Consider the following 23,222-nt stretch of genomic DNA (forward strand, 5'->3'; position numbering starts at 1 on the left):
TTATATTGTCGAACGGATGAATACAGGAGATTCTCGCATATTCCTCATGCCTCATAATGAGAAGTAAGTTTTAGCGTTCGCAAAATTATAAAAAATTATAAACTATATCTATATTTTATAATTTCTTGTTGATTTATTTAGAATTAAACAGTTATCACTAGATTTTGATTATGATTTGGGAATCGGAAATCTTCATTCTCAACCCCTTGGCCCATCCGACAAATTTTCCAAATTGGAAGCAGCATTAACGCGGTAGTGTTTATTGAAATTTTTTTTATATATGTTTGTTGTCTATTTTTTTTAGAATTTTTATTTATGTATACTGCATGTTTACTCTGTACAGAGCGGTGAGATCTTATAATGCTCGGAAAGGATTGGTAAACAAAAACCTCAAGATTAAGAACCTTAGCGTAAGTATTCATTTGTGCACATTTGACAGTAGTAGGGTTTTTTTGTAAGTTTTTTCTTTTTTGGAATTGATTGATTATTAATTTTTTGTTGGATTAGGGATCCCCGAAACAACCGGGTGGATAAGAGTGTGGGTACATTATCATGCGTTACATGAAAGACATATTCGAAGATAAAGAAATGAAATTCATTACCAAGGTAATAAATGTACATTTAGCGCAATCTGCAAACACCTAGAATAAATGTACATTTATCAGGGTATATTTATATTTATAGTATAGTATGCTAATTCGCTGTTTTTGCACTCTGTAAATTTCACAGTGGGCAGCTAAGACTCGAAAGTGCTATACAAGGGAGGAACTTGATGAAGTGCGATTCGAGACTCTTCAATATGTTCAAGAGTTTGTTTAGTTTTCATGTTACCAGGGAACAATATTTAGTTTGATCAGTACACTGTTAGCTAGTTGGTCGTTCGTTCGTTTGGTTGGTCTTGTAATCTGCATAAATAGTCTGCTACTACGCTAGTACCCACGCTTTGCTGGAAATGAGTTGCGTAATTAGACTAGTTATGGCAGATCATGAATTGTGGATATTCGGTCTGACTTGTGTAAATGATTGTTATAACTTATGTTGGATGATTTGTAAGTTATTATATAACTTTTGTTGCATTTACGTGCTTGTTTGGTGCTTGATATATAGCTAAAAAGCTTTTAGTATTTCAGTTTTGGTTTGCGATTAGTCAATTTGAGTTTTGATAGTTTTGGTTTGCGATTGGTTTGGTTTGTGATTGGTTTGCGATTGGTAATTTTTGGCTAGTTGAATATGTGAATAATACACATCACTGAAAATGTAAAAACCGATGTCTATGCTAATTAAAAACAACAGGCATATTGTGTTCTTTTGTACCCAAAACTGATGTATTTACAACTCAATAACATCAAGAAAAGCAATTCTAAACTGATGTTAAATCAAATAAACAAAGGTTTTGAACCGATGTCTTTAATTTTAACATAAATTATATACTTTAGACAACGGTTCAAAACCGATGTCTTTGACCTTAAGAAAAATTATATACTTTTTACATCAGTTACTAATTGATGTGTAAAATGTGTTTTAACATCGGTTGAATGAATAACCGTTGTAAAGTATAGACATCGGCTAAAAACCGATGTCTATGTTAATCTTTAACATCAGTTTTTAAATGGGTGTGATGTTAATAGTCTTAATAAACATCATTTTTTAGAAAAAAACTGATGTAACAGGTTATAATCACACTGTGTATGATATCTTTAAATTGATTATAATCTCTTAGTTTGCAAAATTAAAATGTTGTTAGGTACTTATATAAGATAAAGGACATCAGTTTATTGTCAAAAAATGATGTAGAAAGCTATGTTTTACATCGGCTAAAAACCGATGTCAAAGGGGGGGACCTTTCTGTACACCGACGAAGACATCTGATGAGGATCAAGGAATGAATATGTTAATTTGGATTTGGTTTTTGTCTTTCTTCTATTCGGATTTGGTTTTTAAATTTGTTTCCTGGAAGGATTCAAATATTGGCTAATTGAAGCTGATATTGAATTCTCTTAGAATCCTATTGGGTTTGGGTTATTGTCTAAGCCTATAAATACCCTTCTCATGTAATCTTTTAAGGGAGACAATGGATGATATAAACTTGTGTTTTGAGATTAACTATGAGTAGTTTTTCTCAAAATACAAGTTTATATCATCCATTGTCTCCCTTAAAAGATTACATGAGAAGGGTATTTATAGGCTTAGACAATAACCCAAACCAATAGGATTCCAAGAGAAATTCAATATCAGCTTGAATTAGCCAATATCTGAATCCTTCCAGGAAACAAATTTAAAAACCAAATCCGAATAGAAGAAAGACAAAAACCAAATCCAAATTAACATATTCATTCCTTGATCCTCATCAACATCGGTCAAGATTTTTTTTACATCGGCTAATAACCGATGTCTATTCCAGTTTTTCACGTAGTGAAGTTCCGAAGTCACCGCAAAATCGACTAATTCTACCTTTAAGCACTCCTCATTTTCTGTAAGAATTTCATAGCATTGAACACATTAAAAGTTACACCCTGATCCAGCACTCGCAATGTAAGCTCACCCTTCTGCACATTTATCAAGGTTCGGCTAGTCGCCAAGAAGGTCTTCCCAAGATTATGGGAATCTTCTTATCCTCCTCGAAATCAAGAATTACGAAATCAGCAGGAAAGATGAGTTAATTACCTTGACTAAGACATCCTCTACAGTACCTCGTGGATATGTAATAGAACGGTCGGCCAACTATAAAGTCAAATAAGTCAGTTTTGGATCAGGTAAGTCCAACTGCTTGAAGATTGAAAAAGACATTAGATTGATGCTAGCTCCCAAGTCACATAAGCATCTGTCAAAAGACACTTTTCCAATAGTACACAGAATAGTGAAGCTTCCCGGATGTTTTAGCTTCAGAGGCAACTTCTATTGTAGCACAACACGGCATTCCTCCGTGAGAGCGACAGTCTATAAATCATCTAGCTTCACTTTTCAAGAGAGAATACCTTTCATACACTTTGCGTAACTAGGCATCTACTCAAGAGCCTCAGCGAAAGGTATGTTGATATGAAGTTTCTTGAACACCTCCAGAAACTTCTCAAATTGCTTGTCCCGCTTTATCTTCTACAGCCGCTTAGGAAAAGGCGGTGGGGGATAAATCTGTTTCTCCCCTGTATTACCCTCAGGAGGAGTGTGCTCAACAGTAGTCTTCCTTAGTTCCACTTCTACTTCCTACTGCTCTACTTCTTTCTCAGCCCCAGCTTCTTCAGTCAACACTTTAGTTTGTTCGGAATTTGCAACCTTTCCAGACCTCAAAGTGATTGCCTTTACATGCTCCTTAGCTTCCCTGTTTCCTGGCACTTCAGTGTCACTAGGTAGTGTACCAGGCTGACGATTTAGCAAGGCATTGGCAATTTGCCTAATTTGATTTTACAAGGTCTTGATAGAAACAGATTGGCTCTTGTACATAAGCTTCAACTCCTTTAATTCATATTTTTCATTGGCTGTTGCAGTTGAAGTTGTTGTCTTGGTGCATATTACGGTTGCTGAAAACCAGGGGGGTTATACTAATTAGCTGGATACTGCTGATAAAGCTGTTGAACCGCATTCTGAGCGTTGTTCCAACTGAAATTAGGATGATTGCGGTTGTTGGGATGATAAGTGGCTGGCACATGTTGCTGCGAACGCTGAAAGTTGCTCACGAACTGAGCTAATTCACTAGATATTGTGCACTGATAAGTCTCATGGGCACCAGCACAAAGCTCACAGACACTAGCGATTTGATTAACTCCATAATTAGATAGAGTGTCCCCCTTCATCGTTAAAGCCTTAAGTTGGGCAGCTATAACAGTTGTTGCATCCAACTCCAGAATTTCGGCTACTTTTCCTTGAGTCAGTCTCTGAGAAGGATTCTGGTATTCATTAGCAGCCATCAGTTCGATCAATTCATAAGTTCATCGTAGCTCTTAGCCCGCAAGGCTCCTCTTGATGCTGCATCGAGCATGGGTCTAAAAGACGAGAAGGGGAAGAAGTATTGGTAGTTGCAATTTATGTAGATGATTTGTTAGTCACTGGGACTAGTATCTCGAACATAGGCAAGTTTAAAGGGGAAATGAGCAATGTGTTTGAGATGAGCGACATGGGAAAATTGTCATATTACTTGGGCATGGAAGTTGATCAGAGAGACGGATATGTTGAAATTAAGCAGACTGCATACGCAAAAAAGGTAGTAGAAAAGGCCGGAATGAAAGGTAATTCAGTGAGGTATCCAAGGGACCCTATGGTGAAACTTGATAAAGATGAAAGGGGAAAAGCAGTCAATACAACGCAGTTTAAGAGCATGGTTGGGGGGCTCAGGTATCTTCTGTTCACCAGGCCCGACATAGCTTACTGTGTGGGTGTTATAAGTAGATTTATGGAGAGACCCACAATAATGCATTTGGCTGCAGCAAAACGCATTTTGCGTTATATAAATGGAACTCTTGACTACGGGCTGATCTACAAAAGGGAGAAGGAAATTATTTGTTATCAGGCTACTCAGACAGTGATCTAGTAGAAAATGTGGATGACAGAAAGTCCACAGGAGGTATGGCATTTTATTTAAATGAGAATCTTATTACCTGAGTTTCTCAGAAACAAAGTGTGTGGCATTATCTTCTTGTGAGTCCGAATTATGGCAGCAACAGCAACTGCGTGTCAAGGAATATTGATGTACAAGTTGCTAAGGCAAATAACGGATATAAAGGCTGGTCCGGTGGTGCTCTATATCGATAACAAGTCAGCAATAGACTTGGCAAAAAACCCAGTGTTTCACGGGAGGAGTAAACACATAGACATCCGGTATCATTTCATACGTGAGTGCGTAGAACGTGGAGAGATCATTCTCAAACATGTCAATACAAGTGAGCAGCGAGCTGACGTGCTGACCAAAGCATTGTCCAGAGCTAAGTTTGAAGGAATGCGAGAGTTACTAGGAGTGAAGAACTTGCAACCAAGTTCAGATTAAGGGGAGCTTGTTGGGATTTAATCTAAACTTGATTTATTTATTCATGCAAATAAATTGTTGTACTTATTTATTTAAGGAAACAAGACTAGGTCGTGGTTTGTTAAGCTTTGATTAAGAATAGATATGGGAGTTGAGCTAAAATAGGAGAGTTCCCTGTTTTTTCTCAATCATGTTTTGTATTTAGTCTTTCTCATACACTCATATTATAGTTGAGTGGTTTCACATTGTAAGCAAGGGTTTATTCAATATTCAAAATCGAGATTTGGCTCATTTGTGTGCCGATTCATTCATTTGAAATACATATACTTGAACAAATCTATTTCTGAGTTCTACAACCTGCACCTCAGGTATCAGCTCCATCTGCACCTGTGTCCGAGTCTAGTCTAGTTGGCTCTACTTCTGTTATACCACATATACTAGTGTTAACTAGACTATTTAGGCGGGTATGGTACCTTTCCATATTTATCTGACTCTTTTCCAGCAGTATCAATATTTATGGGAGAGATACGAGGAGATTTATGCTACCAGAGAGGATCTGATAAGAATATTAGGTGTTCCAGATCCTATGACTATTCACCGGGAGGTACACTTTTTTCCCGAGATGTTATGATGGAGATTGAACAACAGATTGCCTCTTCTGTTCTTACTGGACTTCAGACTGCTGTTGTAGGTATACCATCTTCTAGTTCTGGCCAGGTTGATAGGGCTTCTATTATAATAAAAGATTCTCTTTTTATGATTTTGACTCGGGCTATTGGGGAGTTCTGTTAGAGAGTTTATGAGGTCTTTCTCCACTAATTGCATGTGATTGTGAGTAGTGTGCAGCTTTTTTCCTTTTTGAGGATATCACTTTTATATCTAGCGTAAATCTCTATCTTTTGATGACCTATATTGCCGACTTAGTACAATTGGAGTTTTTGATAGCTTTGATAATGATGAGATGAACAAACTTTTATTATGCTAAGATGAAAACTTTGATAATGTTTTTTAGTAGGAAATTATGCTTATGTATACATATATTTGGCTCAGCCTGTTGGTGTGATACTTTGGTTATGTATTACTATGTCGGCACACTATCAGCAGCAGAAGATGACTTTTATATATTCTGGATGATTATCGTACCTTACTTTATTATCATTCTACGATTTATAGTTATCCCTGTACCTAACGATATTTCAAGGATTATCCAGAAGCTTGGTAGTGTTGAGGAGAAAAAACCTATACTACTGCACTGACCAGATTATGATGTTGTTCATTATGGTGTTTGGTTGCCATAACTCTACAGTACACAATGGTTTTTGACATTTATGGTTTATGCATTTCGGGTTGGGGTTGAAATAACCAGGTTATATGTATTCAAACATGTATTGGTGCACTAGTTGAGCTCTTGTACCCCTTGCGGAAGGTCAGGAATTCGACTTTTGCGTGCGCACAATTTGCATTGTTTAAACTATAAATACATACCCCTTACAGAAACGTCAAACTATAGGTACACACCTTGCATTTTACTCTTTTTTTTATTTGGTAACCTGCACACAATTCTGATTTCAATTCAAAATTTCAATTTTTGCAAAAACTCTCAGCGACAAAGTATGCTAACAATTTTGTAAAGATAACCGCTTCATCTTCATTTCAAATAGAGTTCTATACAGGCTGCTCATCCGTTAGCTCTACATTCATTTGGTCTTTCCGTATCTAGTGGATTTCCGGGAAAAATCAAAGTGTTCGGAATTGGATTCTGACGATCTTTACATACACTTATATGTCATATAGAGTGCCAATAAAATCTCAGAATATCCATAAAAGAACCCCTACCTAGTGTGGCATGAAAAGTTTTCTCATTCAGCAAAAACACTATTCATAAGGGTTTCAAAAAATTTCCAAAAATTGGGGTTATTACATAAGTCGAGACCCCGGCGCGGTCGCGCTGTGGCTTGGACAGCGGGGGCGCGCTCACCTTCTGAAAAACCGGCGCGGGCGCACTTACCTTCTGGAAAAACAGCGTGGTCGCGCGCTAGATCAGCGCGGGCGCGCTTGGCTACTGAAGTTGGCCGCGAATTTTTTTCTTTTTCTGATTTTTTTGTGTTTTTCTCCTTAATTCTTGCTTCCTCTACCTACTAATGTATAACAAACTTGGGTTGCCTCCCAAGAAGCGCTTCTTTTATGTCGCTAGCTCGGTGTAGAACCTTGAGCTCAAATGGACAATAGAACGACACTAACCACCTCGCGGTTTGCCGTGTCACCCTAGTAATGCTTCAACCTCTGACCATTTACCTTGAATGCTTGGCCCGAATCACTTTCAAAAATTTCTACCGCTCCATGCGAAAACACAATTTTGATTATGAAGGGCCCTGGCCATCTTGACTTCAACTTTCCAGGAAAAAGACAGAGACGAGAGTTGAACAAAAGAACTTGTTGCCCCGACATAAATGATTTGAGCAGTAGACCCTGATCATGCCACCTCTTGACTTTCTCCTTGTACATTTTATTGTTCTCATAAGCTTGAAGTCGAAACTCATCGAATTCATTCAATTAAAGCATTCTCCTCTTTCCAGCCGCATCCAAGTCAAGATTCAATTTCTTCAAAGCCCAATATGCCTTATGCCCGAGCTCCACTGGAAAATGACACCCCTTGCCATAAACCAACTGAAATGGCGACATTCCCAATGGAGTCTTGTATGTTGTTCTATACGCCTAAACAACTTCATCAAGCTTCAAAGACCAATCTTTCCTCGATGGACATACAGCTTTCTCTAAAATATGCTTGATCTCTCTGTTAGACACCTCTGCTTGACCATTTGTCTGAGGATGATAAGCCGTAGTAATGCGATGATTCACATTATACCTTTGCATCATAGCAATGAACTTGCGATTGCAAAAATGCGAAACCTCATCACTGATTATGACTCTTGGAGTTCTAAACCTTGTGAATATCTTCTTGTGAAGAAAATTAAGCACCACTTTCGCATCGTTCGTTGGCAACGCCTTAACCTCAACCCATTTTGACACTTAATCAACCGCCAACAGGATGTACCTATTGTTACGAGATGAGGCAAATGGCCCCATGAAGTTAATTCCCCAAACATCGAAGACCTCAACCTCGAGAAGCACATTAAGTGGCATCTCATCCCTCTTAGACATATTACCCACTCGTTGACATCGATCACATTTCAAAACAAACTGGTGAGCATCTCTAAACAAGGTTGGCCAAAAGAAACCTACTTGAAGAATACGAGCTGCTGTCTTTTCTCCGCCATAATGTCCTCCATAAGCCGTTGAGTGGCAATATCGTAAGATCCCCCCCCCCCCCCGTTTCGTTGTAAGGAATACATCTCCTGATGATTTGGTCAGCTCCTTATCGAAAAAGAAACGGTTCATCCCACATATACCACTTCACTTCATGTAGAAACTTCTTCCTTTGAGCATATGATAAGTCAGGAGGCATGATATTACTCACAAGGTAGTTCATAATATTTACAAACCACGGTTCTTCTTCTTGCAGTCCAAACAACTACTCATCGGGAAAAGACTCATTTATCAATGTCTTATCCAATGAAGTAGCATTAGGGTTCTCTAAACACGATAGATGATCAACGATTTAATTTTCAGTCCTTTTTTTGTCCTTGATCTCTAGTTCAAATTCTTGAAGCAAAAGAACTCATCTAATCAATCTAGGCTTCGAGTTCTTCTTTGAGACGAGATAACGAATTGCAGCGTGATCATTGAAAAATGTCACCTTAGTCCCATGTAGATAAGATCGAAATTTCTCAAACCCATAGACAATAGCCAAAAGTTCTTTCTCCGTAGTAGTATAATTCAGTTGAGCACCATTTAGGGTCTTGTTAGCGTAGTAGATTGCATGAAATATGTTGTTCTTACTCTGCTCAAGAACTGCTCCAACTGCATAGTCACTTGCATCGCACATCATCTCAAAAGGTTCATTCCAATCAGGTGCAGTTATAACACGTGCCTTGATTAAACTCTTCTTCAATGTCTCAAAAGCTGCAAGGCACTCGTCATCAAACTTGAAAGGGACATCTTTCTCTAGAAAACTGCACAATGGCTTTGAAATCTTTGAAAAGTCCTTGATGAAACGTCTATGGAAAACCCGCATGCCCAAGAAAACTGTGAATACCCTTAACAGAAATAGGTGGAGGAAGATTCTCAATGACCCCCACCTTGGCTTTGTCCAACTCAAGATCCTTACTAGAAACCTTGTCCCCAAGAATAATGCCATGTCGCACCATAAAGTGACATTTCTCCCAATTGAGAACCAGATTGGTCTAAACACACCACTTGAGAACATGTCCAAGATTTTGCAAGCATTCATCAAAAGAATCGCCAAATACAGAGAAGTCGTCCATGAACACCTCCACATTCTGGCCAATCATATCAGAAAAGATGGCCATCATACATCTCTGAAATGTGACTGGTGCACCACACAGACCAAAAAAAACTCGTCTAAATGCGAAAGTACCAAATGGACAAGTGAAGGTAGTCTTCTCCTGATCTTCTGGAGCGATACAAATCTGATTGTAACCCGAATAGCCATCCAGAAGATAGTAGTACTCATGCCCAGCCAATTTGTCAAGCATCTGGTCAATGAAGGGTAAAGGGAAGTGATACTTCCTAGTGGCCTTATTCAGCTTCCTGTAGTCCATACAAACTCTCCATCATGTGACTGTTCGTGTAGGAATAAGCTCATTCTTCTTATTTGCTACCACATCCACATTTCTTTGGCAAACATTGAACTGGGCTCACCCATGAACTATCAGAAATAGGATAGATGATCCCTGTATCTAGACACTTAAGAATTTCCTTCTTCACTACTTCCTTCATGATTGGATTAAGTCTTCTTTGTTGCTCGACCGTAGGCTTGCTACCTTCCTCTAGCAGAATTTTATGCATGCAATAAAAAGGGCTGATTCCCTTGATACCTGTTATAGTCCACCCAATTGTTGATTTGAACTCTTTTAGAATTCTTAAAAGCTTCTCTTCGTCACTACCTGAAAGGTCAGATGTAATAATCACAGGCAGAGTAGATGCATCACCTAAAAACGCATACCTCGAATGTTCAGGTAAAGGCTTAAGCTCAAGAGTGGGAGCTTCCTCAATAGATGGCTTGAGGCGTTTAGGAGCTTTGTTCAATTCCTCTATTCCAAGAGATTCAAAAGACATATCAATCTTCCTCTTCTAGGGAGAAGCGTTCAAAAATTAAAATTGTTCTTCACCTTCGTCATCTTCACTATCTGAATTCCCCAATAAGGCTTTTTCTAAGGCATCAGACCTCAGGAATTGATCAAGCACTACGTGAAAAACTTAAGTAGACATCACACTTTTTACATCAGTTCATCAGTTACAAAAAAAACTGATGTAAAAATAATTTTTGACATCAGTTGCTCTCAAACCGATGTGAAACAGCATTATTCACATCAGTTTCATGGCCGACCGTTGTATATAACTGCTTTTTAAAAAATTAAAAAAACACGGAACAAATTGTTCCCCCTTTATAACTAAAAAACACGGGGGAAATTTTTACTTAAACAAAATTCATTTCCCCCCTTCTCTCTCACTGCTCTCCCTTCCCGACCTCACTCTCTCGGTACACTCTCCCTCCCCGACTTCTCTCTCTCTCTCTCTCTCCATCTCCGTCTCCGTCTCTCACCTCTCAACTATCACTTTCCCCTCTCTTTCACCTCTACCCGTTACAATCCCTAAAACAAAGTTAAACCCTCTAATTACAGATCGAGCAAGAAGGTTGACATGTAGCCCTGAGAAGTGTTCATACAACCCGAATCAAGCAAATTTTACACAAATCGAGCTCCGTTTCACCGAAATCGAACCCTAATTTGTAAGTGTATTTTCAATTAAATTTGATTTTTTGGGATTTTTGATTGGTGTGTGTGTGTGTGTATCTTATGGTCAGATTATTACTGAATTTGTGTATCTTTGTAAATTGATGTGTATGCATTGTTTTTACTTGTGTGAAATGGGGTTTTGTTGATATATTTGTGCTAATGTTATTTAAAATGATTGTAATCCTCTTCCTTTTTTGATTGTATATTTTAAAATGTGTATGTATTTTAGTAATCATCTTTCTATTTTGATTGTCTGTTTGTGCTGATATGGGGCTTTACAATTTTTTTATTTATATAAATTGTGCAATTTATGGAAGGCAGTTGTGTTGTGTATTCACAAGCTCAATTAGATATTTGTTAAAAAATGTATAAAATTAGTGAAATACAGAAGAGATGTTAATGATTTTGAGGAGAACTAGTCGTAATTGTAATTTAGGTATTCGTTAAAAAAGGTATAAAATTAGTGAAACGCAATGTAATTGTATATGGTATGATAGGTTTATCATAATTTGGTAAATGGGTAACCATGATAATTTAATAACTGCCATTATCCGAATAAAATTATGCGTAGTTATTATATACTCAAGAAAATGATTATGTGTTAGTAAATTATTAATTTTTATTTAATATTTGAAATTATGATCAGGTAGGTTATATGGATAAGTCATGGATATCTGCAGATAGGGATTCATTAGACTATGAAATTGGGGTTGAAAAGTTTTTGATATTTGCTGAAGAAAACTGTAAGGATCCTAAGATGATACCCTATCCATGTGCACGTTGCTGCAATTTTAAGAAATTCTCGGTAAAAATCATTAGGGAGCATATATATGAAAAGGGTTTTAGTTTAGGGTACGTCGATTGGATTTGGAATGGAGCTAAAGCTAGCTGTAGGTTATCGGCTGGTAGCACAATGCCACCTCCGTGTTCGGAAAATATTGAACAGAACGTTGAAGAAAATTTTGCTGCATCACAGGTAGGTGATATCTGTGAAGCAGCATATAATAACCGGGGTAATTTGGGTGATGATTGTGATAAGGATTCAGAGGAGTTTAAGTGGTTTTTGGCCGATGCCGAGCGTTTTAAGGCAGCGATTCTAGTAAATTAGATTCGATGCTCAAGTTACATAACTGGAAAGCAAGATTTGGTATTAGTGATAGTTCGTTTACGGATTTAATTTCTTCCGCTGGCTCCTTACTTCCTAAAGATCACGTCTTGCCAAGTAATGCATACATAACTAAGAAAACTCTATCCGATTTAGGTCTTAAATATATTAAGATCCATGCATGTCCGAACGAATGCATTCTATATATAGGTGTAAATTCTGATTTTGTCGAGTGTCCCAAGTGCCACATATCTCGCTGGAAGTTAGGCAAGGATGGTAAAGTGAGAGTTAACATCCCGGCTAAAGTTATGTGGTATTTTCCAATCATTCCAAGATTTAAACGAATGTTTAAGTCAAATTATACCGCTAAGCTTCTGACTTGCCATGCTAACCAAAGAAGACAAGATGGGCAGATGCGTCATCCAGCCGACTCTCTTTCATGGCGGAATGTCGATTATAAATGGCCAGAATTCGGTAATGAGCCGAGAAATCTTCGATTAGCCATGGCGGAAGATGGTATAAACCCTCATAACAATGGCATGAACAATAGGTATAGCTGCTGTCAGTAGTGTTGACAACATATAACCTTCCTCCGTGGTTGTGCATAAAAAGAAAGTTCTTGATGTTAACAATATTAGTGTCTGGTCCGCAAGAGCCAGGTAATAACATTGACGTCTCTTTGCAACCACTTATTGATGATCTCAAAAAGCTCTGGAAAGAAGGTGAACCAGATGTGTACGATGCTCATACTAAATCTTCTTTCACTTTGAGGGCAATATTAATGTGGACAATAAATGATTTTCCCGCTTATGGGAACTTGTATGGTTATGTCAACAAGGGTTATATGTGTTGTCCAATTTGTGGCGACGATACCGTAGCCAAGTATTTACCTCATACCAAGAAAATGTGTTTTCAAGGCCATCGTCGATATTTACCTAGGAATCATCCTTATAGAAGGATAAAGACGGCTTTTAATGGTGAGCAAGAGTTAGGAAATGCTCGTCAAATCCTTTCTGGAGAAGAGGTGTTAAGGCAACAGGAGCGGATTAAATTTGCTTTCGGGAATGCAGTAAAGAAGCCCAAAAAGGCCGACTGTCCATGGAAGAAAAAGTCAGTTTTCTTTGAGTTAGAATATTGGAAGTTTCATCATGTTCGTCACTGTCTTGATATTATGCACGTAGAGAAGAATGTGTGCGACAATCTTATTGGGACACTCCTAAATATGAAATTTAAAACTAAAGACAGCGAGGCCTCCCGACTTGATATGGTTGAAATGGGCATTAGGACAGATTTGGCTCCACAAAAAGTAGGAGCACGGAGAACGTACCTGCCCCCTGCTGCTTATACTCTTTCAAAGGAAGAAAAAAGAAAACTGTTAAAGTCATTGTCATCAATGAAACTTCTCTATGGACATTCATCAAACATAAAAAATTATGTCTCGATGCCTGATATGAAGTTATTTGGTCTGAAGTCTCTTGACTGTCACATACTACTTCTACAGCTGCTCCCAGTTGCAATTCGTGGAATTCTCCCAAAAAATGTATGGGTTAGCATCATTAGGCTTTGTTTCTTTTTCAATTCTTTGTGCACTAAAGTTGTCGAGGTATCAAAATTGGATAAATTATAGTCAGATATAATATTAACCTTGTGCGAGCTGGAGAAAATATTCCCTCCCTTTTTTTTCGATGTAATGATACATCTTACGGTTCACTTGGTTAGAGAATTGTGTTTGTGTGGTCCGGTTTTTTACAGATGGATGTATCCATTTGAACGGTTCAATAAGGTGCTGAAAAGTTATGTACGAAACCGTTTATATCCGAAAGGTTGTATAGATAAAAGCTATCTCGGAGAAGAATCTGTAGAATTTTGCAGCGAGTTTGTTCGGCAGAGTTGCACAAATACAGGTCTTCCGAAGGAAAAAGCCAAACTTGATGATCCGTTATCTCCTGCAATATTAAAGTCAGTCAAAGAAAAAGAGCGAGATGAGGCACACCTACATGTTCTTCAAGACAACTCGGAAGTGTATCCATACATCACGTAAGTTAAATTAATTAACCCTTTTCTCAATCTTCTTTTAGTGAGTATTTATGGTATTTCCTTATCAATACTTTTATTTCTAGGATGCACAAGGAATTATTAGAAGAAACCTATCGAGGGAAAAAAAGACCGTGCAATGGCTAATCAGATAGCACAATCGGTTATTTTCTAGTTGGTTTGAAAAAAAGGTCAGTGAAATGATAAGGAATGGAGAAGATGTTCCTGAAACGATAAGATGGCTTGCAGGCAAACCGTCTTTTTCCGTATTGACTTATGAAGGCTTTCTCGTTGATGGGGTTCGATATTTCACAAAAGATCGAGATAATGCGCGGGTGGTCCAAAACAGCGGCGTGTCTTTAGTTGCTAAGACTGTCCAAGTGAGTAGTGCCAAGGATTTAAATCCCGTGGAGAGCGATATCACATTTTATGGCATTATTGAAGAAATTTGGGAGTTGGATTACCGTGCATTTAAGGCTCTGCTGTTCTTGTGCAGATAGCGATAGAGGTGTCAAGGTCGATGATCTCGGCTTCACACTTGTGGAATTTAGTCGACAAGGTCACAAAAATGATAAGTACGTATCGGTTGACTAGGTCAAGCAAGTTTTCTATGTCGACGATCCAGTCGATATTACCTGGTCAGTTGTATTAACTTCCACGAATCGAGATTACCATGAGGTGTATAATGACGACGATTTAGGGGACACAACACTCGAAAATCCTCCATTCTGCTCTCAAATCCCTAAAGTAGATGTCCCAGTAGATGTAGATGATGATGCAGATGAGCCTAGTCTTGGAAATCAATGAGAGGATGTCGAGAGAATTTGGATTAGAAAATGATTACATTTTGAATTTGGATGTCGATGTATTTTTAATTAATTTCGATATTTGTATTATTGTGAGAGACAGAAGTATGCTTTTAGGACATGTTTAAAATTGTACTTTTGCTAAACCCTGGATAATTTGTCTTTGATTTTCAGTTGTTTCATAGTTACAATGCATTTTATATTTGTTACATTCGCGTTATTTCTATATAATTGTCTGCTCTTTAATTTATTTATTTTTTTATGTTTTACTATAATGCATTTAAAACGCTTATTCCCACTGTTGATTATTATATATAGCTAATTATGTACACCATGTATTTCAGGAATTGCAAGCACAGGAATGGGGAAGAAGCAACCCATAACACTGATATCTAAAAAAGCAGTGACAGAGGAGGGCGGTGAGAAAAATGAAGAAAAACAACTAGAAGTGAAGCAATTGACACCTGAAAAGCAAACTGATGTGAAGCAATTGACACCAGAAAAACATTTGAAAAAAATTTAGTTGCACCGTTTCAGACGGAGTTATTGATGAAGAGTTGGCTAAGACATTTGAAAAAATTATAAGTTCCAGAATTAATTGTACTTCTTTTAATTTTAGTTGCACCGTTTTTCAATTTAATTGCATTTTTAAATTCATATGCAGTTTTAAATTTAATTGTACTACCTTTCAATTTAATTGCATTTTTAATTGCATCTTTTTTCAATTTAATTGTATTTAAAAATTTAGTTACAGTTTTTAATTTTAATTGCACTTCTTTTTAATTTTATGTGCACTTCTTTTTAATTTTAATTGCACTTCTTTTTAATTTACTTGCACTGCTTTTTAATTTACTTGATTTAATTTTAATTGTACATGTTTCCAATTTAATTGCATTTTTAAATTTAGTTTTAATTGCACTCCTGTTTAATTTGTTTAATTTTAACAGGATGAACTACTTGAAAAGAAATGCAAGGGTGAGCTTGTACCGTCTGGAAGCGAGGATGTGCTTTCTGTTGCACTGGAAACTCCTGAACATTCTGGTAGAGTTCGAGGAGTTGGAAGCTTTGTAAATCCATCGACGTACTTTAATTTTCTGAAAGGGAAAGACAAGAAGAGCAGAGTGAGCAAAGCAGAGTTTGAACAAACAAAGAATGACTTTGAGAAAAGAAATGAGGATCTTATGTTGCAGATTGCTGAGCTGAAGAATGCGATGAAGGAAATGGCTAGTGCATCCAAACTCCACTCGCCGATGTTGTCTGATAAGGCAAGTTATCGAGTAGAAGAAAAAGAAGGAGTTGCTGAAATGAAGCAAAAGTGTGGTCTTACTGTTGTACGTGAATTGATGGTTGAAAACAATAATGGTAATGGTGATGAATGTGTGGACATTAATCATTTTGACCCTCCTCCTGGGAAGGTAAAAACGTATTGTACGTATATCTCTCAATATTTTTGCAATTGTTGCCAGACTTATTATTTGACAATGCTTATAAATGTAATTTAGGATCCGCAAAAGTGCGAGCAGTCAGTGGATGTAATTGAAAATGAGGTAGCTTTTGGTATGGTATTCTTCGAGGATGGAATGTCTACGTCAGTACATTGAGTGCCTCTTGAGCCCGGATATGCTCGTGTCCAGGTAGACGGAACCATCAAGGAAGACGCCTTAGTTCCGGTACCAATAGCTGGTAAAATAGAGACAGTCCATGAAGCGGTTGGCTCCCTTATAGCATGGCCTAAAAATTTGATCATCTTCATTCCCCCCACTGCTGAGGTATTTTCTGAAAAATCAGAGAATTATAAATGCATTTTCTAAAAACTGTTAAGGTTTATGGAATACTTTTTTATTTGTTTATTTGTTTGTAGAATTAGAAGGAAGTGAAACCAAGGAAAACAAAGATTGTCAATGCGTATCAGAAACTGTCGGCTGAGATGAAGAGTGTGAAACTTACTGACAATGTTCCTCGAAGGTTTATGTTGTTTTACAAACATGCCATGGTCATATTGAAAGAAAGTGGAGACTCGATACAAATACCGTGTGGTGCTGAGGTGTTTGGAGTCGAAAAAGTCATTTTTTTATTGCACGAGAATGTTATGGCCTTGTTGGAGTTTAAAATGATTGGTCAGGGCATAATATCCACATATATGGCGTATATATTTTTTCCTTTTTATTTTTCCTTTTCAATTCATTAATATTGTTTTATTTTATTTTTTCGTGAGAACAAATTATGGAGAGTATTTTATTTTTATTTGTAGGTATTTGTATACCGAGGTTCGTAAGAGAAAACTATCCGACATGTATGCATTTATTGATCCTGCTGCCACTTTTAAGCTCAATGACGATTTTGAAACTTATATTGTCGAACGGATGAATACAGGAGATTCTCGCATATTCCTCATGCCTCATAATGAGAAGTAAGTTTTAGCGTTCGCAAAATTATAAAAAATTATAAACTATATCTATATTTTATAATTTCTTGTTGATTTATTTAGAATTAAACAGTTATCACTAGATTTTGATTATGATTTGGGAATCGGAAATCTTCATTCTCAACCCCTTGGCCCATCCGACAAATTTTCCAAAATTGGAAGCAGCATTAACGCGGTAGTGTTTATTGAAATTTTTTTTATATATGTTTGTTGTCTATTTTTTTTAGAATTTTTATTTATGTATACTGCATGTTTACTCTGTACAGAGCGGTGAGATCTTATAATGCTCGGAAAGGATTGGTAAACAAAAACCTCAAGATTAAGAACCTTAGCGTAAGTATTCATTTGTGCACATTTGACAGTAGTAGGGTTTTTTTGTAAGTTTTTTCTTTTTTGGAATTGATTGATTGTTAATTTTTTGTTGGATTAGGGATCCCCGAAACAACCGGGTGGATAAGAGTGTGGGTACATTATCATGCGTTACATGAAAGACATATTCGAAGATAAAGAAATGAAATTCATTACCAAGGTAATAAATGTACATTTAGCGCAATCTGCAAACACCTAGAATAAATGTACATTTATCAGGGTATATTTATATTTATAGTATAGTATGCTAATTCGCTGTTTTTGCACTCTGTAAATTTCACAGTGGGCAGCTAAGACTCGAAAGTGCTATACAAGGGAGGAACTTGATGAAGTGCGATTCGAGACTCTTCAATATGTTCAAGAGTTTGTTTAGTTTTCATGTTACCAGGGAACAATATTTAGTTTGATCAGTACACTGTTAGCTAGTTGGTCGTTCGTTCGTTTGGTTGGTCTTGTAATCTGCATAAATAGTCTGCTACTACGCTAGTACCACGCTTTGCTGGAAATGAGTTGCGTAATTAGACTAGTTATGGCAGATCATGAATTGTGGATATTCGGTCTGACTTGTGTAAATGATTGTTATAACTTATGTTGGATGATTTGTAAGTTATTATATAACTTTTGTTGCATTTACGTGCTTGTTTGGTGCTTGATATATAGCTAAAAAGCTTTTAGTATTTCAGTTTTGGTTTGCGATTAGTCAATTTGAGTTTTGATAGTTTTGGTTTGCGATTGGTTTGGTTTGTGATTGGTTTGCGATTGGTAATTTTTGGCTAGTTGAATATGTGAATAATACACATCACTGAAAATGTAAAAACCGATGTCTATGCTAATTAAAAACAACAGGCATATTGTGTTCTTTTGTACCCAAAACTGATGTATTTACAACTCAATAACATCAAGAAAAGCAATTCTAAACTGATGTTAAATCAAATAAACAAAGGTTTTGAACCGATGTCTTTAATTTTAACATAAATTATATACTTTAGACAACGGTTCAAAACCGATGTCTTTGACCTTAAGAAAAATTATATACTTTTTACATCAGTTACTAATTGATGTGTAAAATGTGTTTTAACATCGGTTGAATGAATAACCGTTGTAAAGTATAGACATCGGCTAAAAACCGATGTCTATGTTAATCTTTAACATCAGTTTTTAAATGGGTGTGATGTTAATAGTCTTAATAAACATCATTTTTTAGAAAAAAACTGATGTAACAGGTTATAATCACACTGTGTATGATATCTTTAAATTGATTATAATCTCTTAGTTTGCAAAATTAAAATGTTGTTAGGTACTTATATAAGATAAAGGACATCAGTTTATTGTCAAAAAATGATGTAGAAAGCTATGTTTTACATCGGCTAAAAACCGATGTCAAAGGGGGGGACCTTTCTGTACACCGACGAAGACATCTGATGAGGATCAAGGAATGAATATGTTAATTTGGATTTGGTTTTTGTCTTTCTTCTATTCGGATTTGGTTTTTAAATTTGTTTCCTGGAAGGATTCAAATATTGGCTAATTGAAGCTGATATTGAATTTCTCTTAGAATCCTATTGGGTTTGGGTTATTGTCTAAGCCTATAAATACCCTTCTCATGTAATCTTTTAAGGGAGACAATGGATGATATAAAACTTGTGTTTTGAGATTAACTATGAGTAGTTTTTCTCAAAACACAAGTTTTATATCATCCATTGTCTCCCTTAAAAGATTACATGAGAAGGGTATTTATAGGCTTAGACAATAACCCAAACCCAATAGGATTCCAAGAGAAATTCAATATCAGCTTGAATTAGCCAATATCTGAATCCTTCCAGGAAACAAATTTAAAAACCAAATCCGAATAGAAGAAAGACAAAAACCAAATCCAAATTAACATATTCATTCCTTGATCCTCATCAACATCGGTCAAGATTTTTTTTTACATCGGCTAATAACCGATGTCTATTCCAGTTTTTCACGTAGTGAAGTTCCGAAGTCACCGCAAAATCGACTAATTCTACCTTTAAGCACTCCTCATTTTCTGTAAGAAATTTCATAGCATTGAACACATTAAAAGTTACACCCTGATCCAGCACTCGCAATGTAAGCTCACCCTTCTGCACATTTATCAAGGTTCGGCTAGTCGCCAAGAAAGGTCTTCCCAAGATTATGGGAATCTTCTTATCCTCCTCGAAATCAAGAATTACGAAATCAGCAGGAAAGATGAGTTAATTAACCTTGACTAAGACATCCTCTACAGTACCTCGTGGATATGTAATAGAACGGTCGGCCAACTATAAAGTCAAATAAGTCAGTTTTGGATCAGGTAAGTCCAACTGCTTGAAGATTGAAAAAGACATTAGATTGATGCTAGCTCCCAAGTCACATAAGCATCTGTCAAAAGACACTTTTCCAATAGTACACAGAATAGTGAAGCTTCCCGGATGTTTTAGCTTCAGAGGCAACTTCTATTGTAGCACAACACGGCATTCCTCCGTGAGAGCGACAGTCTATAAATCATCTAGCTTCACTTTTCAAGAGAGAATACCTTTCATACACTTTGCGTAACTAGGCATCTACTCAAGAGCCTCAGCGAAAGGTATGTTGATATGAAGTTTCTTGAACACCTCCAGAAACTTCTCAAATTGCTTGTCCCGCTTTATCTTCTACAGCCGCTTAGGAAAAGGCGGTGGGGGATAAATCTGTTTCTCCCCTGTATTACCCTCAGGAGGAGTGTGCTCAACAGTAGTCTTCCTTGGTTCCACTTCTACTTCCTACTGCTCTACTTCTTTCTCAGCCCCAGCTTCTTCAGTCAACACTTTAGTTTGTTCGGAATTTGCAACCTTTCCAGACCTCAAAGTGATTGCCTTTACATGCTCCTTAGCTTCCCTGTTTCCTGGCACTTCAGTGTCACTAGGTAGTGTACCAGGCTGACGATTTAGCAAGGCATTGGCAATTTGCCTAATTTGATTTTACAAGGTCTTGATAGAAACAGATTGGCTCTTGTACATAAGCTTCAACTCCTTTAATTCATATTTTTCATTGGCTTGTTGCAGTTGAAGTTGTTGTCTTGGTGCATATTACGGTTGCTGAAAACCAGGGGGGTTATACTAATTAGCTGGATACTGCTGATAAAGCTGTTGAACCGCATTCTGAGCGTTGTTCCAACTGAAATTAGGATGATTGCGGTTGTTGGGATGATAAGTGGCTGGCACATGTTGCTGCGAACGCTGAAAGTTGCTCACGAACTGAGCTAATTCACTAGATATTGTGCACTGATAAGTCTCATGGGCACCAGCACAAAGCTCACAGACACTAGCGATTTGATTAACTCCATAATTAGCTAGAGTGTCCCCCTTCATCGTTAAAGCCTTAAGTTGGGCAGCTATAACAGTTGTTGCATCCAACTCCAGAATTTCGGCTACTTTTCCTTGAGTCAGTCTCTGAGAAGGATTCTGGTATTCATTAGCAGCCATCAGTTCGATCAATTCATAAGTTTCATCGTAGCTCTTAGCCCGCAAGGCTCCTCTTGATGCTGCATCGAGCATGGGTCTAAAAGTAGCACCCAATCCTTTGTAAAAACAGTTTATAATCATCTAATCAGGCATGCCATGGTGTGGGCACTTCCTTAGCATCTCCTTATATCAATCCCAAGCCTCACACAGAGATTCTTCAGTTTGCTGAGCAAACTGAGTAAGAGCATTCCTGATTGCAGTAGTCTTTGCCATAGGGAAGAATTTAGTGAGAAACTTTTGAGCAAAATCTTCCCAAGTGGTGATAGACCCTGCTGGTAGAGAATGTAACCAGCACTTAGCTTTATCCCTCAGAGAGAATGGGAAGAGTCACAGCTTGATAGCATCTTCAGTCACATCATTAAACTTAAAAGTGTCGCAGATCTCGATGAAATCCCTGATGTGCATGTTGGGGTCTTCAGTAGGAGAACCCCCAAACTGAACTGAGTTCTGTATCATCTGAATCGTGTTTGACTTGATCTCAAAAGTGTTAGCTCTGATGGTTGGCATGATGATGCTTGACTGAATATCATTGATCTTAGGTTGAGAATAGTCCATCAAAGCCTTAGGATTTTCTGCTTGATCTCCCATCACTACTAAAATTGGTTCCTCGACTTTCTCTTCTTCTTCTACCTTCTTTTCTTCTTCAAAAACTTCCCTTCGAACCACCACAATTTCTTCTTCGGCTTTATCTAGAGTTCTCCTACGAGACCGCGAACGCGTATGCATATACCCTCGCTAGAGTACCTGAAATAAGACAAGGAAACAGATAAGTAATAATGTCCGAGTCAATGAACTTTAACGACCACTGATGGAAAATACATAAACTAAAAATTAACACCGAGTCCCCGGCAGCGGCGCCAAAAACTTGTTAGTCGCTAAACATACGCTAAAATTACACGCAAGTATACGCGTTCGCAAGTAGTATAAGATATAAATCAGATTCGTTCCCACAAAGACCGGTTTAAGTTAACTTTATAATTTATGCACTTAAGCAACAATGTATGGTTATTATTCAATGCTAAGACGAATAATAATTTGAGATTGTTTATAACTAAGAATTAAACTAAAAATTATAACTAAGAGAATAAGAATGATTGAATTAATATATATAACAAACATGGGACTCTAACTTCATTAAATATTTCATTCAATAGCTTTTCATTCTTAACCTTAGCATGTAATGGTGATGACACTAATCAGACAACACAAAACTGATAAACTCCAACTTTCGTTACACGGATACCATATTACCAGACATCCAGAAAAGAGATAGAAGCTGAATAGACACCAATTATACTGAGACCCTATATGTCTATAGAATTTGACAATATAACGGTTTAAGCACAAGTTATCTATCTTGATTACATAAGGCAAGTAAGATGGTTAAAATTACCTACGAATCATGCATAACAAATACATGAATCTATGCTAGCATGGTAAGTTCTAAATCCTTAAATTCACTTTCGCTTCATTAAAGATTAACACACTATTTTATAAGTTCGCGACGCTCATAAGACGAATAAGCACAACCAATACTAGGTTATTATACAATCACTCCACACTAAGGTATCGAAATAAATCAACTAAATAAATCCATAAATAAATCCGCTAGAACCCCACAATAACGATTAGCCCATAATTGGACTCATCATGAATGTGGGTTCCGATGAAATCATGGTATAATAAATGTAGTCTTTATAATGAATAATAAAACAAGTTAACACAAGAGTATAGGCTCAACAAAACAAGAAATGAACATCCAAGATTACAACTCAAAACAAAGATTCACAAGAATAAACTAGATCATCTTCGCCTTTCTTGAATCGTGTTATAGGTCACTTGTCGTCTTTTCCTTAGTTCTGATATGTCTCTCCTTGATATCCTCTGAAAAATGAGCTTTAAATTGTTTATATAGCAGCCTCATGCAAAGTAGAAGTCTTTCTCTCAAAAGCCAAGTAGAAACATGATTCTATTATCCCGACACGGCGCGGGCGCACTAGATTTCCGATGTTTGGGCACAGCCGCGCGCTTTAACACCACGTGCGCACTGGCTCACTAATCAAAACTTTGACTTCTTCTTTTCCCTTCTTGATTTGAGCTGGTCTTCCACTAACTTTTATTCCAACACCTTCCTGACACCAAATTAG

At 37.1% G+C, this 23,222-nt stretch overlaps 1 non-coding gene across 1 annotated transcript; it reads left to right on the plus strand.

Annotated features, from left to right (window-relative positions):
• Nucleotides 1-21,166: 21,166 nt before the first annotated feature.
• LOC141676085 (small nucleolar RNA R71) lies at nt 21,167-21,273 on the plus strand. The gene has a single exon (XR_012556694.1). It is a non-coding gene; the product is annotated as a small nucleolar RNA R71 (small nucleolar RNA).
• The last annotated feature ends 1,949 nt before the right edge of the window (nt 21,274-23,222 follow it).

The sequence above is a fragment of the Apium graveolens genome, chromosome 7, assembly GCF_009905375.1.
Source record: "Apium graveolens cultivar Ventura chromosome 7, ASM990537v1, whole genome shotgun sequence".
In the NCBI taxonomy this organism is placed as follows: domain Eukaryota; kingdom Viridiplantae; phylum Streptophyta; class Magnoliopsida; order Apiales; family Apiaceae; genus Apium; species Apium graveolens.